Raw genomic sequence first — 13360 nt, 5'->3', positions numbered from 1 at the left:
GTATCTCGCCTAACCTTATGGGAGGGGGAGGGGGGAACCTTAGGCATTGAGTCGTATGTGCAATTTGTCTAATGTGAAAGCCGTGTACGCGAGGTGACGAGTACGTACTCAGACTTATATGTGCAAATTCTATCGATTTAAGCACTTAGGCATCTTTTATGTATTTAATTGAAAATCATTGGCACATGTTATGTTCTTCATTCGCCATGTTCATCATTACATGCCTTTTGTTATATGTCACTTTCTTTACTTACCGAGTTTATTTTATATGCTTATTTGGACTTATTACTACTTTAACCTTTACGTGAATTCTGTGATTTGTTGAGTTTTCACTTTATGGAAGGTATTTTCATTATTGATTTTTTTCCTTAATTAAGTAATTGGAATTGAAGTAATCAAGAGGCATTGATTTATTTTACTTGAAGTTATGTTTAAAAGGGATGTTGTTGTTATCGAGATCTTTATATACGTTGTATTGAGTCGTGGGCTATCTGTTGTGAAATTATTTGATATCATTGAACCTTTGGAAAGGTTGTGGCCTACGAGCATTTGTGATATGAGTGGATTATGTTGTGTTGTTGTGATAATAACACTTATGAATTATTGTGTGGTTTGATTGTTGTTATGTGGAGTATAAGTGTGGCATTTCACCATTGTTGTTATGTGGAGTATAAGGGTGGCATTTCACCGTTATTGTTATACGGGGCATAAGGGTGGCATCTCATTATTGTTAAATATACTAAGTGATAAGGGTGACTATTATAGGGAGTGCTACGGGAGGCTATAGAAGCGATAAGAGCGGCTAATGATATTGTTAGGGCGGAGTGATATGGGTGGCTATGGAGAAATAAGGGTGGCTATTGATATTGTTAGGGTGAAGTGATACGGGTGGCTATAGGAGAGATACGGGTGGCTATAGGAGAGATAAGGGTGGCTAATGATATTGTCATGGCGGAGTGATACGGGTGGCTATAAGAGAGATAATGGTAGCAATGTCAGGGATGATGTGTGATGATATGGGGGCATTGTGTTGGTGATTTTTATGTGATGTTGTGATTTTCCTTGTGTTTGTCATACGCCGTGCGTGATCTATTGTTGTTTCGATGAGCTGTTCAATATCCTTAATATTACTTGTTGATTTGAGCTGCGGTAGTATACTTGCACAAGCATACACTATAGTATGCTACGTATACTAGCTCATGAGTACGAAACTTGACATTTATTGATTATGTCCATGTATTCTGGTATTATCCGTTTCATATTACTATTGAGCTTGTAATCATGTCCGTGTGGATTGTGATTTCAGATATGGGCACGAGGTGCCGTGAGTATATGATGATTATGTTATTGGCATGTGAGTTGTCCGTACAACACGTGAGTTGTCCATGCGGATCTATATATTGATATTGTTGGCACGTGAGTTGTCTGTGCGATTGTGATTTGAGATGTGGGCACGAGGTGTCGTGAGTATATGATGGTGGGTTGAGACCCGTGATCTGTGACTATGAGATGAGGTACCACAGAGTAACTTTGTTGTGAAAACTTGTGTTAGAAGACTTGATTAATTGGTTGTCCTTGTGTTCCTTATTTGGTTTGAACGGTACTTTACAGTGTTATTATTGCCTTACTATTTATATCACTGGTTGTTTCTTGTTGCCATTTACTGCTCCCTATTTTCCATTATTATCGTTATACTGTTATAATGCACAGGTTAATTTTGAGTTTTGACTAGTGAGTGTCTTGACTAAACCTCGTCACTACTCCACCGAGGTTAGTCTTGATACTTACTGGGTGCCGACCGTGATGTACTCATACTATACTTTTACATATTTTTGTGCAGAGCCAGGTATTGGAGGTATCAGACTCGGGTAGAGTTAGCTTGTTGATCGCAAGGATTCAAGGTAGAGCCGCTTAACCGTCACAGTCCATTGGAATCTTTTCCTTATATTGTACTGTCAGTTATCATTTGAACAATATTGTATTTCGATCCTTGAGATCATTTCATGTATTCAATTAGAATTCGTGACTCTGTATTACTAGTCTTGGGAGGTTGTATGTGTATTTATGCTTTTGGTTTCGATACTTGTATTAAACTCTGTTTCAAATATTTTTTAAAAACAATGGCTTAAAATTTGTTATACTAATCGGTCGTGATGACCCAAAAGGTCATCACTCGTTTTGAAAGTAATTCCGTGTCCCGAGGCCTTAAAAACCTCTTTTTGTCTCACCTCAATTTGCGTGCGCAGTCCGGGCGCCTTTCCGGAAAGCTTTTATGTGAAATCTAAGTAAAATAAGGAAATTGTCCTTTACGAGGTCCCAAGCCCGAGAAATAAGTTTTTAAAGAAAATTGTTTGATGGAAAATATAAAGGTTTTTAGAAGTGAATTAATGCAATTTCTTGATGGTATCGAGCCCGTATCTTGGTTCCGGAGCCCGGTACAAGTTTAAAATAATAAATTGGTTGAACTTGTGGAATTTGGTAAGAATCGGAAGTGGTTTGGTATAAAACGGACCTATAGTTGAGAGAAAATGGAAATTTCAATATTTTTGAGTAATTTTATGAATTTGAGGTTGAATCCGTAGTTGTTATGTTCTTTTGATGATTTTATCGCGCGAGCAAGTCCGTATGATATTTTTAGGCTTGCGTGCATGATTAGTTTGGAGCCCGAGGGCTCGGGTGAGTTTTGGATAGGCCTCGGAGTGAATTTAGACTTAGAACATAACAACTGTAGGTTCAGAGAAAGTTGCAGGTCTCTAAAACCAGGCTTCACGGTCCGCGGTGGGGTCTTTCGCGACCGCGGTGGGATTTATGCGGTCAGTGGTGAGCAAGGCCATGTCTTCGTGGCCGCGCTCGATATTTCGCGGTCCGCGATAGAGCTCCGCGGCCGCGGTCCTTTTATGCGGTCAGCGGTGAGCAAAGCCATGTCTTCGCGTCCGCGCTCGATATTTTGCGGTCCGCAGTGGAGCTCCGCGGCCGCGGTCCTTTTTATGTGGTCAGCGGTGGGGTCTGAGAGGGGTATATTTAAACGAAACTTTTCAGCCATTTCTCATTTTTCAAAACCCTAAAACATAAGAGGCGATTTTTTCAAGACACTCTTTCTTCCCCAAACACAAGTAAGTGACTTTTAACTTATTTTTTTCACTCATTAACTTCTTTTTACGAGACTTCATCCTAGAATCTAGGGTTTTCATGGTGGAATTGGGAATTTTGGGTAGAACTTAGGAATATCGAAATTTGGGGATTTAGACCTCAAATTGAGGTCGGATTCCAAAACCAATTGTATATCCGGGCTCGGGGGTGAATGGGTAATCTGGTTTTGGTCCGAATTTCGGGTTTGGAACAAGCGGGCCCGGGGTCAAATTTTTATTTTTTGGGGAAATCATTACAAAACCTATTTTCTTGCATTAGAATAGACTCATTTAGCATTTGTTGATATCGTTAAGTAAATTGTGCCTAGAAACAAGCGAATTGGTGGTGGAACAAAGAGGTAAAGCGGTAGTTGAGGCCTGAATTGTGTTCGTGGCATTGAGGTAAGTGTTTGGTCTAACCTTAGCTTGAGGGATTAGGAGTTGAGTCTTATTTGCTATGTGTTAATTGTTGAGTACGATGTATAGGTGTGGTGACGAGTATCTATACGTTGGTGTCAAGCATGCCCGTGAGTCTTATACTATGATTGACGTGACTCCGTTTTCGTATTGTTCATGCTTTATATGATGATTTCTATTGTTGAATAAGGCTTGTGGAAGTATTATTGATAATTGAACATTGTAGAGCGTTGGCTCGAGTTGAGAATTGAGTTGTGAAGTAATTGTGAAAAAGAGAAGAGGTTTATGATATTGTCTCCCCTGCCGGGATGTTATTGCTTTTGATATTATCTCCCTTGCCGGGATGTTATTACTCATGATATTATTTTCCTTGCCAGGATATTGTTATGCTATTGTTCCCTTGCCGGAATTTTATTGTGATATTATTGATTCCCTTGCCCAAATTGCTTTGTGATTGTTGCTTGGGTGAGGAAGAGTGTAAAAGCATGAAGGGTGATGCCGTGCATGATATTTGTGCGAGAGTGTTAATGCACGAAGGGTGATGCCGTGCCGATATTGTGAGGTAAAAGCATGAAGGGTGATGCCGTGCCGCACGATGTACAATGTCGTGCCATGACACGAGTGATAATGCACGAAGGATAATTCCGTGCCATGATTATGTGAGGTAAAAGCACGAAGGGTGATGCCGTGCCGATTATATTGATTCTTATGGTGAGGACAAGAGTAAAAGCACGAAGGGTGATGCTGTGCACTTGTCTTTGATTTCCTTATTCTTGCTTACAATCGAATTTTTGTGTTCTTTTCACTTCTTTACTGAGATTTTGTTTGTACATGATATTCCCCGCAGCATGTTTTCCCCTTCCCATCTTTAAGTGCTAGTTTGTGTCATTATTACTTGCTTTATATGATATAACTTCACAAGTTTATTTGGTAGTCTTGTCCTAGACTCGTCACTACTTCGCTGAGGTTAGGCTAGACACTTACCAGCACATGGGGTCGGTTGTGCTGATACTACACTCTGCACTGTGTGCAGTTCCCGGTTCTGCAGCTTTTGGACCACAGTGAGGTTGCTGCCTTCAATCCAGTGGCGGAGACCCGAGGTAGTCCTGCAGGCGTCCGCAGGCCTTGGCGTCTCCTTCTATCTTTCCATTCAGTTTCTTTTTATGTATTTCAGAAACAGCTTTGTATTTATCTTTCAGACCCCTATTTGTAGTATTTTAGATATTATGTGAGACTGTGACACTAGTTCTGGGTAGCTTATGTTTATGAATTTGTATCGGTATTATTTTAAATTGTTACATTTCATTCTTCCGCTTTATTATTTCCGCTGTTTATAAAGTGTTAATTCTCAATCGTTAAGGGATTAAAAATGAAAAGGGTTAAATACTTGGAATAATTGGCTTGCCTAGCTTTTACTAGTAGGCGCCATCACGACTCCCGAGGGTGGGAAATCCAGATCGTGACATCGGCTTACCTAGTCTTAGAGCCTACCAGCCTAGAGCTCGAGCAGCAGCGCCAGCGGCAGTGCCTCAGGTTGAATTTGACGATGAGGTTCCAGTCCATACTGTTCAAGCAAGACCAACTCAGGTCCCAGAGGGGTTCATCGCCAGCCCGGTACTTTAGGGTGCTCTGGCTCGTCAGTGGGCCTTATGGAGAGTGTCGCCCAGGCAGGCTTGCTTCCTATAGCACCAGCCGTCTCTCAGGCTGGAGGAGGGGCCCAAACTCCTGCTACTCGCACTCCGGAGCAGGTGGCTCCCCAGTTTCAGACTCCAACTGCTCAGCCAGTTGGGGTAGTTCAGCTGGGTGCTGTGGCACAGACCGGAGAGGGGCCAGCTATGTCTGCTGATGCCTTGTGGAGATTGGACAGGTTTACCAAGCTCTTCACTACTACTTTTGGTGGTACATTCTTAGAGGATCCCTAGGATTATTTGGACAGCTATCTTGAGGTTCTACGGAACATGGGGATAGTGGAGACCAATGGGGTCGACTTTGCTACTTTTCGTCTGTCTGGATCTGCCAAGACTTGGTAGAGAGATTATTGTTTGGGTAGACCAGTTGGGTCACCGGCTTTGACTTGGGATCAGTTTTCTCAGCTATTTCTGGAGAAGTTTCTTCCTATCACCAGAGGGAGAACTATCGGAGGTAGTTTGAGCGTCTCCAGCAGGGTTCTATGACTGTCACTCAGTACGAGACCGGATTCATTCACTTGGCCCGTCATGCTATTCTTATACTTCCCACTGAGAGAGAGAGAGAGAGTGAGGACGTTCATTGAGGGACTCGTTCAGTATGATTGCAGATGGCTAAGGAGACGGGGAGCGAGATTCCTTTTCAGGATGCGGCCAATGTGGCCAGGAGAGTTGAGATGGTTCTATCACAGGGGAGTGGTCAGGGGTCTGACAAGAGGCCTCGTCATTCGGGCAGGTTCAGTGGTGCCTCATCTGGAGGCAGAGATTCTTTTGGTAGTGGCCATCCTTCCTAGGCCTTTTCAGTCAACACTTCAGGCTTCTCACGGTGCTCCAGGTGGCTGTGGTTCTCATATGCAGTATTTTGATCAGTTGCCCTACAGTGCACCGCCCGCTCCTATCAGTGCACCTCCGCTCCAGAGTTTTCAGAGTGGTTATTCAGGCCGTTAGGGTCAACAGTCTCAACAGTCGAGGGCTTGTTACTTGCGGCGACACGAGGCATATTGCTAGATTTTGCCCTCGAGCACCGAGCAGCTCTCAGCATCAGGGTTCCCATGCCATGGTTTAGGCACCGAGTGTCCCACTGCCCGCTCAGCCAGCTAGAGGTGGAGGTAGAGGTATTAGAGGTGGAGGTCAGACTGCTAGAGGTGGAGGCCAGCCAGCAGGAGGCCGTCCCAGAGAGGTAGTTCAGAGTGGTGGGGCCCAGCCCCGATGTTATGCTCTTCCAGGCAGGCCTGAGGCTGAGGCCTCCGATGCAGTTATCACAGGTACTATTTTGGTTTGTAGTAGAGATGCTTCAGTTCTATTTGATCCAGGATCAACATACTCCTATGTGTCATCTTATTTTGCACCGTATCTGGTCATGCCTAGTGATTCCTTGAGTGCTACTTTATATGTGTCTACACCGGTGGGTGTTTCTATTATGGTAGATCGTGTCCATCGTTCATGTATAGTTGTGACTGGGGGTCTTGAGACTCGAGTAGATTTGTTACTTTTGGACATGGTTGATTTTGATGTCATATTGGGGATGGACTGGTTATCACCTTACCACGCTATCTTAGACTGTCATGCCAAGATTGTGACCTTAGCCTTGCCGGGTTTACCTCGTCTAGAGTGGAGAGGGACTCCTGGTCATTCTACCCGTAGGGTTATCTCATATATGAAGGCTCGGCGTATGGTTGATAAGGGATGTTTGGCCTATTTGGCATATGTTCGTGATTCTAGTGCCGAGGTTCCTATGGATTCTGTGCTTGTTGTTCGTGAGTTTCCTGAGGTATTACCTTCAGACCTGCCGGGTATGCCACCTGACAGGGATATTGACTTCTGCATTGATTTGGCTCCGGGCACTCAGCCCATTTCTATCCCGCCATATCGTATGGCCCCGCCTGAGTTGAAAGAATTGAGGGAGCAGTTGCAAGACTTGCTTGATAAGGGCTTTATTAGGCCTAGTGTCTCGCCTTGGGGTGCGCCGGTGTTGTTTGTTAAGAATAAATATGGATCGATGAGGATGTGTATAGATTACCGGCAATTGAAAAAGGTCACAATCAAGAATAAGTACCCATTGCCGAGGATTGATGATTTGTTTGACCAGCTTCAGGGTGTCCAAGTGTTTTCTAAGATCAACTTGAGATCTGGCTACCATCAGTTGAGGATTAGGGCATCCGATGTCCCTAAGACAGCTTTTTGCACCCGGTACGGGCATTATGAGTTCTTGGTGATGTCATTCGGGTTGACAAATGCCCCAGCAACTTTCATGGATTTGATGAATCGGGTGTTCAGGCCTTATTTGGATTCCTTCGTGATTGTCTTCATTGACGATATTTTGATCTATTCTCGCAGCCAGGAGGAGCACGAGCAGCATCTTCGAGTCGTTCTTCAGACTCTGAGGGATAGTCAGTTGTACGCTAAGTTTTCAAAGTGCGAGTTTTGGTTGAGTTTAGTTGCATTCTTGGGCCACGTTGTATCGGCAGAGGGTATTCAGGTGGATCCGAAGAAGATAGAGGCAGTCAAGAACTGGCCTCGACCCACATCAGCTACAAAGATGTCACGACCCGAATTTCCCACTCTCAGGGGTCGTGATGGCGTCTACTAGTGAAAGCTAGGCAAGCCAACTAATCGAATTACTTACCTTGACAATTAAGAACTAGCATTTAATAAACAACAGAATTTAATAAGCGGAAGACTGAAATGAAATGTTTTAATAATGCTACCAATACCAATCTATAACAAAACTACCCAAGACTGGTGTCACAATTTCACAAACTGTCCAGGAGTACTTCAAATAAAGGTCTGGAAAAAAAAGTAATACAACACTGTCTCTGGAAGTACATGAAACAGGATAAAAAATAGAAGGAGACGCCAAGGCTTGCGGACGCCTGCAGGACTACCTCGGGTCGCCTGATGAACTAAAAGCAGCAATCTTACTGCGGTTCGAAAGCTATGGCACCGGGATCTGCACAAAAGAGTACACCGTGTAGTATCAACACAACCGACTCCATGTGCTGGTAAGTGCCTAGCCTAACCTCGGCGAAGTAGTGACGAGGCTAGGACCAGACTACCAAATAAACCTGTGCAGTTAAATCATATACAACGGAAATAAAGACAGAAATTTACAATTTAAAAGTAAGAAGGGGGAAGAGAGACATGCTGCGGTGATATCAAGTAACAACATGAAACAAATAAATAACCGTAAAGAACACCGTAACTCAAATATCAATAATAACTAGGAAATCAAACAAGTGCACGGCATCACCCTTCGTGCTTTTACTCTCGTCCTCACCAAATATCAATATAATCGGCACGGCATCACCTTTCGTGCTTTTACCTCACATAATCATGGCACAGAATGATCCTTCGTGCATAATCACTCATATAAAGGCACGTAATGGTACATCGTGCGGCACGACATCACCCTTCGTGCATTAACACTCTCTCACAAAAACAATACACGGCATCACTCTTCGTGCTTTAACACTCTCTCACCAGAACAATGCACGGCATCACCCTTCGTGCTTTAACACTCTTCCTCACCCAAACAACAATAAAAAACAATAAGGGCAAGGAAATAAATGAAATCACAATAAAATCACAATGAAGATCTCGGCAAGGGAACAATATCAAAAGCAACAACACCCCAGCAAGGGAACAATATCTAAAGAAACAACATCCCGGCAAGGGAACAATTTTAAAAGCAACAACATTCCGGCAAGGGAACAATATTAAAAGCAACAACATCCCGACAAGGGAGACAATATCATAATCCTCTTCTCTTTTTCACATTTACTTCACAACTCAATTTACAACTTAAGCCAACTCTCTACTATGCTCAATTACCAATGATACTTTCACAATTCGATTCACAACTTGAGCCAACGCTCTACGATGTTCAAATACCCATGATACTTTCACAAATCAATTCACAACTTGAGCCAACGCTCTTAAATGTTCAATTACTCAATTTACTTGCACAAGCCTTGTTCAACAATGGTAATATCACATAAGGCATGAACAATACAAAACGGAGTCACATTAATCATAGTATAAGACTCACGGGCATGCTTGACACCAACGTATAGATACTCGTCACCATGCCTATACGTCGTACTCCACAATTAACACAAAGCAAACAAGATACAACTCCTAATACCTCAAGCTAAGGTTAGACCAAACACTTACCTCGATGCCACGGGCACAATTCAAGTCTCAACTATCGCTTTACCTCTTGATTCCACCACTAATTCGCTCTTATCTAGCCACAAGTTGCTTAACTATATTAATAAATGCTATATGAATTAATTCCAATGCATGAAAATAGGTTTTCTAAAGTTTTTCCAAAAAGTCAAAAATCGCCCCCGGGCCCACATAGTCAAAACCCGAGGTTCGAACCAAAACTCGATTACCCATTCACCCACGAACCCAATTATATAATTTGTTTTGAAATCAGACCTCAAATCGAGGTCCAAATCCCCAAAATTTGAAAAACCTAGGTTCTACCCAAAACACCCAATTTCCCCCTTGAAAACCTTTGATTTTTAGTTGAAATCATGAGAAAAGATGTTAAAGATTAATGAAAACGAGTTAGAAATGACTTCCGATTTGGAAGAGTACATGTCTTTGGAAAATCGCCCAAGAGGGTTTATGTTTTGAAAGAGTTTGAAAAATGAAGGATTTTCGGCTAAGTTATGAATTTGCAGGTTGCACATGTCGCAATTGCAACCAGGGTTCGCAATTGTGAACCCTTCAGAAGACTGCTGTCATTGCATTTGCGATTAATGTTCGCAATTGCGAACTCGCTTTTGCGATGGGATTGTCGCATTTGCGACACTGAAGGATTCCAGGCCACTTAGCAAATGCGATAGGGCTTTCGGATTTGCGATATCGCTTTTGCGATGACTACGTCGCATTTGCGACCCCAAGGCAGACCAGGTCTTTTTTGCATTTGTGATAAACGTTTGCATTTGCGAGCCAGGCTTCGCAAATGCGAAGCTTGCAGACCTGCAACACACCAACAATTCCTAAGTGCAAATTTCACTCCGTGGCCTATCCAAAACTCACCCGATCCCTCGGGGCTCCAAACCAAACATGCACGCAAGTACAAAAACATCATACGGACTTGCTCGTGCGATCAAATCATGAAAATAACATCAATAACTATGAATTAAGCCTCAAATTCATGAAATCACTTAAGAACATCAAATTTTCCAATTTTTCTCAAATAAGGTCCGATTCACGTCATATGACCTCCGTTTCTTACCAAACTTTACAGGCTCAACTTAAATCACATATAAGACCTGTACCGGTATCCGAAACAAAAATACAGGCCCGATACCATCAAATTTCAAACACATTTCATTTCCAAAAACTCATATATATTTCAGAAAACAATTTTCTTTAAAAATTTATTTCTCGGGCTTGGGACCTTGAAATTCGATTCCGGACATACGCCAAAGTCCCATATTTTCCTACGGACCCTACGGGACCGTCAAATCACGGGTCCGGGTCCGTTTACCCAAAATATTGATCGAAGTCAACTTAAATTTATTTTAAAAGCAAAATTTATTATTTTTCACAGATTTTCACATAATTTCTTTTTGTATACACGTCCGGACTGCGCACGCAAATTGAGGTGAGGCAAAAAGAATGTTTTTAGACCTCGGAACACAGAATTTACTTCCAAAATGAGTGATGACCTTTTGGGTCATCACAAGAGATCCGGAGTTTCTTGGGTTTGGCGGGCTATTATCGTAGGTTTGTGGAGGGGTTTTCATCTATAACATCCCCGATGACCAGGTTGACCCAGAAGGGTGGCCAGTTCGGGTGGTCAGACGAGTGTGAGGCGAGCTTTTAGAAGCTCAAGACAGCTTTGACTACGGCGCTAGTGTTGGTATTGCCTACAGGTTCAGGGCCATATACAGTTTATTGTGATTCATCTCGTATTGGACTTGGTGCGGTGTTGATGCATGATGGCAAGGTCATTGCTTATGCTTCACGACAGTTAAAGATTCATGAGAAGAATTATCCAGTTCATGATTTAGAGTTAGCAGCCATTGTTCACGCGTTGAAGATTTGGAGGCACTATTTGTATGGCGTGTCATGTGAGGTGTTCACGGATCACAAGAGTCTGCAGTATTTGTTCAAGTAGAAGGAACTAAATTTGAGGCAGAGGAGGTGGTCGGAGCTATTGAAAGACTATGATATCACCATCTTATATCATCCGGGAGGGCCAACGTGGTGCCCGATGCTCTGAGTAGAAAGTTAGCCAGTATGGTTAGTCTTGCGTATATTACGGTCGGTGAGAGACTGCTTGCTTTGGATGTTCAGGCTTTGGCTAATCTATTCGTGAGTTGGATGTTTCTGAGCCCAGCCACGTGTTAGCTTGCACAGTCGCTCGTTCTTCATTAATTGAGCGTATCCGAGATCGGCAATATGATGATCCTCATTTGTGTGTCCTTAGGGAGACGGTACGGCACTGTGATGCCAAGCAGGTTATATTGGGAGATGATGGAGTTTTGAGGATGCAGGGTCGAGTTTGTGTGCCTAATGTGGATGGACTCCGAGAGTTGATTCTAGAAGAGGCCCATAGTTCCCGGTATTCTATTCATCCGGGTGCCGCTAAGATATATCAGGACTTGCGGCAGCATTATTGGTGGAGGAGGATGAAGAAGGATATTGTTGCACATGTGGCTCGGTGTTTGAATTGTCAGCAGGTAAAGTATGAGCATCAGAGACCTGGTGGTTTGTTCCAGAAGATTGAGATTCCTGAGTGGAAGTGGGAGCGTATCACTATGGACTTCGTTGTTGGACTCCCACAGACTCAGAGGAAGTTTGATGCAGTGTGGGTTATTGTTGATAGGCTGACAAGTCAGCACATTTCATTCCTGTGGCAGTTTCCTATTCTTCGGAGCGACTGGCAGAGATCTATATCCGGGAGATCGTTCGTCTTCATGGCGTGCCCGTGTATATCATCTCTGACCGAGGTACGCAGTTTACCTCACATTTCTGGAGGGCAGTTCAACGTGAGTTGAGCACGCGGGTTGAGTTGAGCACATCATTTCATCCTCAGACGGACGGGCAGTCCGAGCGTACTATTCAGATTTTGGAGGATATGCTCTGAGCTTGTGTTATTGACTTTAGAGGCTCATGGGATCAGTTTTTGCCTTTAGCGGAGTTTGCCTACAACAACGGCTACAAGTCGAGCATCCAGATGGCTCCTTATGAGGCTTTATATGGTAGGTGGTGTCGGTCGCCGATTGGATGGTTTGAGCCGGGAGAGGCTCGGTTGTTGGGTACGGATCTAGTACAGGATGCCTTGAACAAGGTTGAGATTATTCAGGATAGGCTTCGTATAGCTCAGTCCAAGCAAAAGAGTTATGCCTACCGTAAGGTTCATGATGTGGCATTCATGGTCGGCGAACGGGTGTTGCTTAGGGTCTCGCCTATGAAGGGCTTGATGAGATTTGGGAAGAAGGGCAAGCTAAGCCCTAGATTCATTGGCCCGTTCGAGATTCTTGATCGAGTGGGAGAGGTGGCTTACAGACCTGCGTTGCCGTCGAGTTTATCAGCCGTTCATCCAGTGTTTCATGTGTCTATACTTCGAAAGTATCACGGCGATCCATCACACGTGTTAGACTTCAGCAATGTCCAGTTGGACAAGGACTTGACCTATGAGGAGGAGTCGGTAGCTATTCTAGACCGGCAGGTTCGTTAGTTGAGGTCGAAGAGTTTTCCTTCGCTTCATGTTCAGTGGAGGGGTCAGCCTGTTGAGGCAGCAACTTGGGAGTCCGAGTCCGATATGCAGAGCCGATATCCCCATCTTTTCTCTGACTCTGGTACTTTTCTTATGTCCGTTCGAGGACGAACGATTGTTTAGAGGTGGAGAATGTGATGACCCAAAAGGTCATCACTCGTTTTGAAAGTAATTCCGTGTCCCAAGGCCTTAAAAACCTCTTTTTATCTCACCTCGATTTGCGTGCGCAGTCTGGGCGCATTTCCGGAAAGCTTTTATGTGAAATCTAAGTAAAATAAGGAATTTGTCCTTTAAATTTGATTAAAGTTGACTTTAGTCAACATTCTTGGTAAACGGACCCGGACCCATGATCCGACGGTCTCGTAGGGTCCATAGTAAAATATGGG

Source organism: Nicotiana attenuata, chromosome 1 (genome assembly GCF_001879085.1).
Source record: "Nicotiana attenuata strain UT chromosome 1, NIATTr2, whole genome shotgun sequence".
Taxonomy (NCBI): domain Eukaryota; kingdom Viridiplantae; phylum Streptophyta; class Magnoliopsida; order Solanales; family Solanaceae; genus Nicotiana; species Nicotiana attenuata.
Note: the sequence above shows the minus strand (reverse complement) of the source record.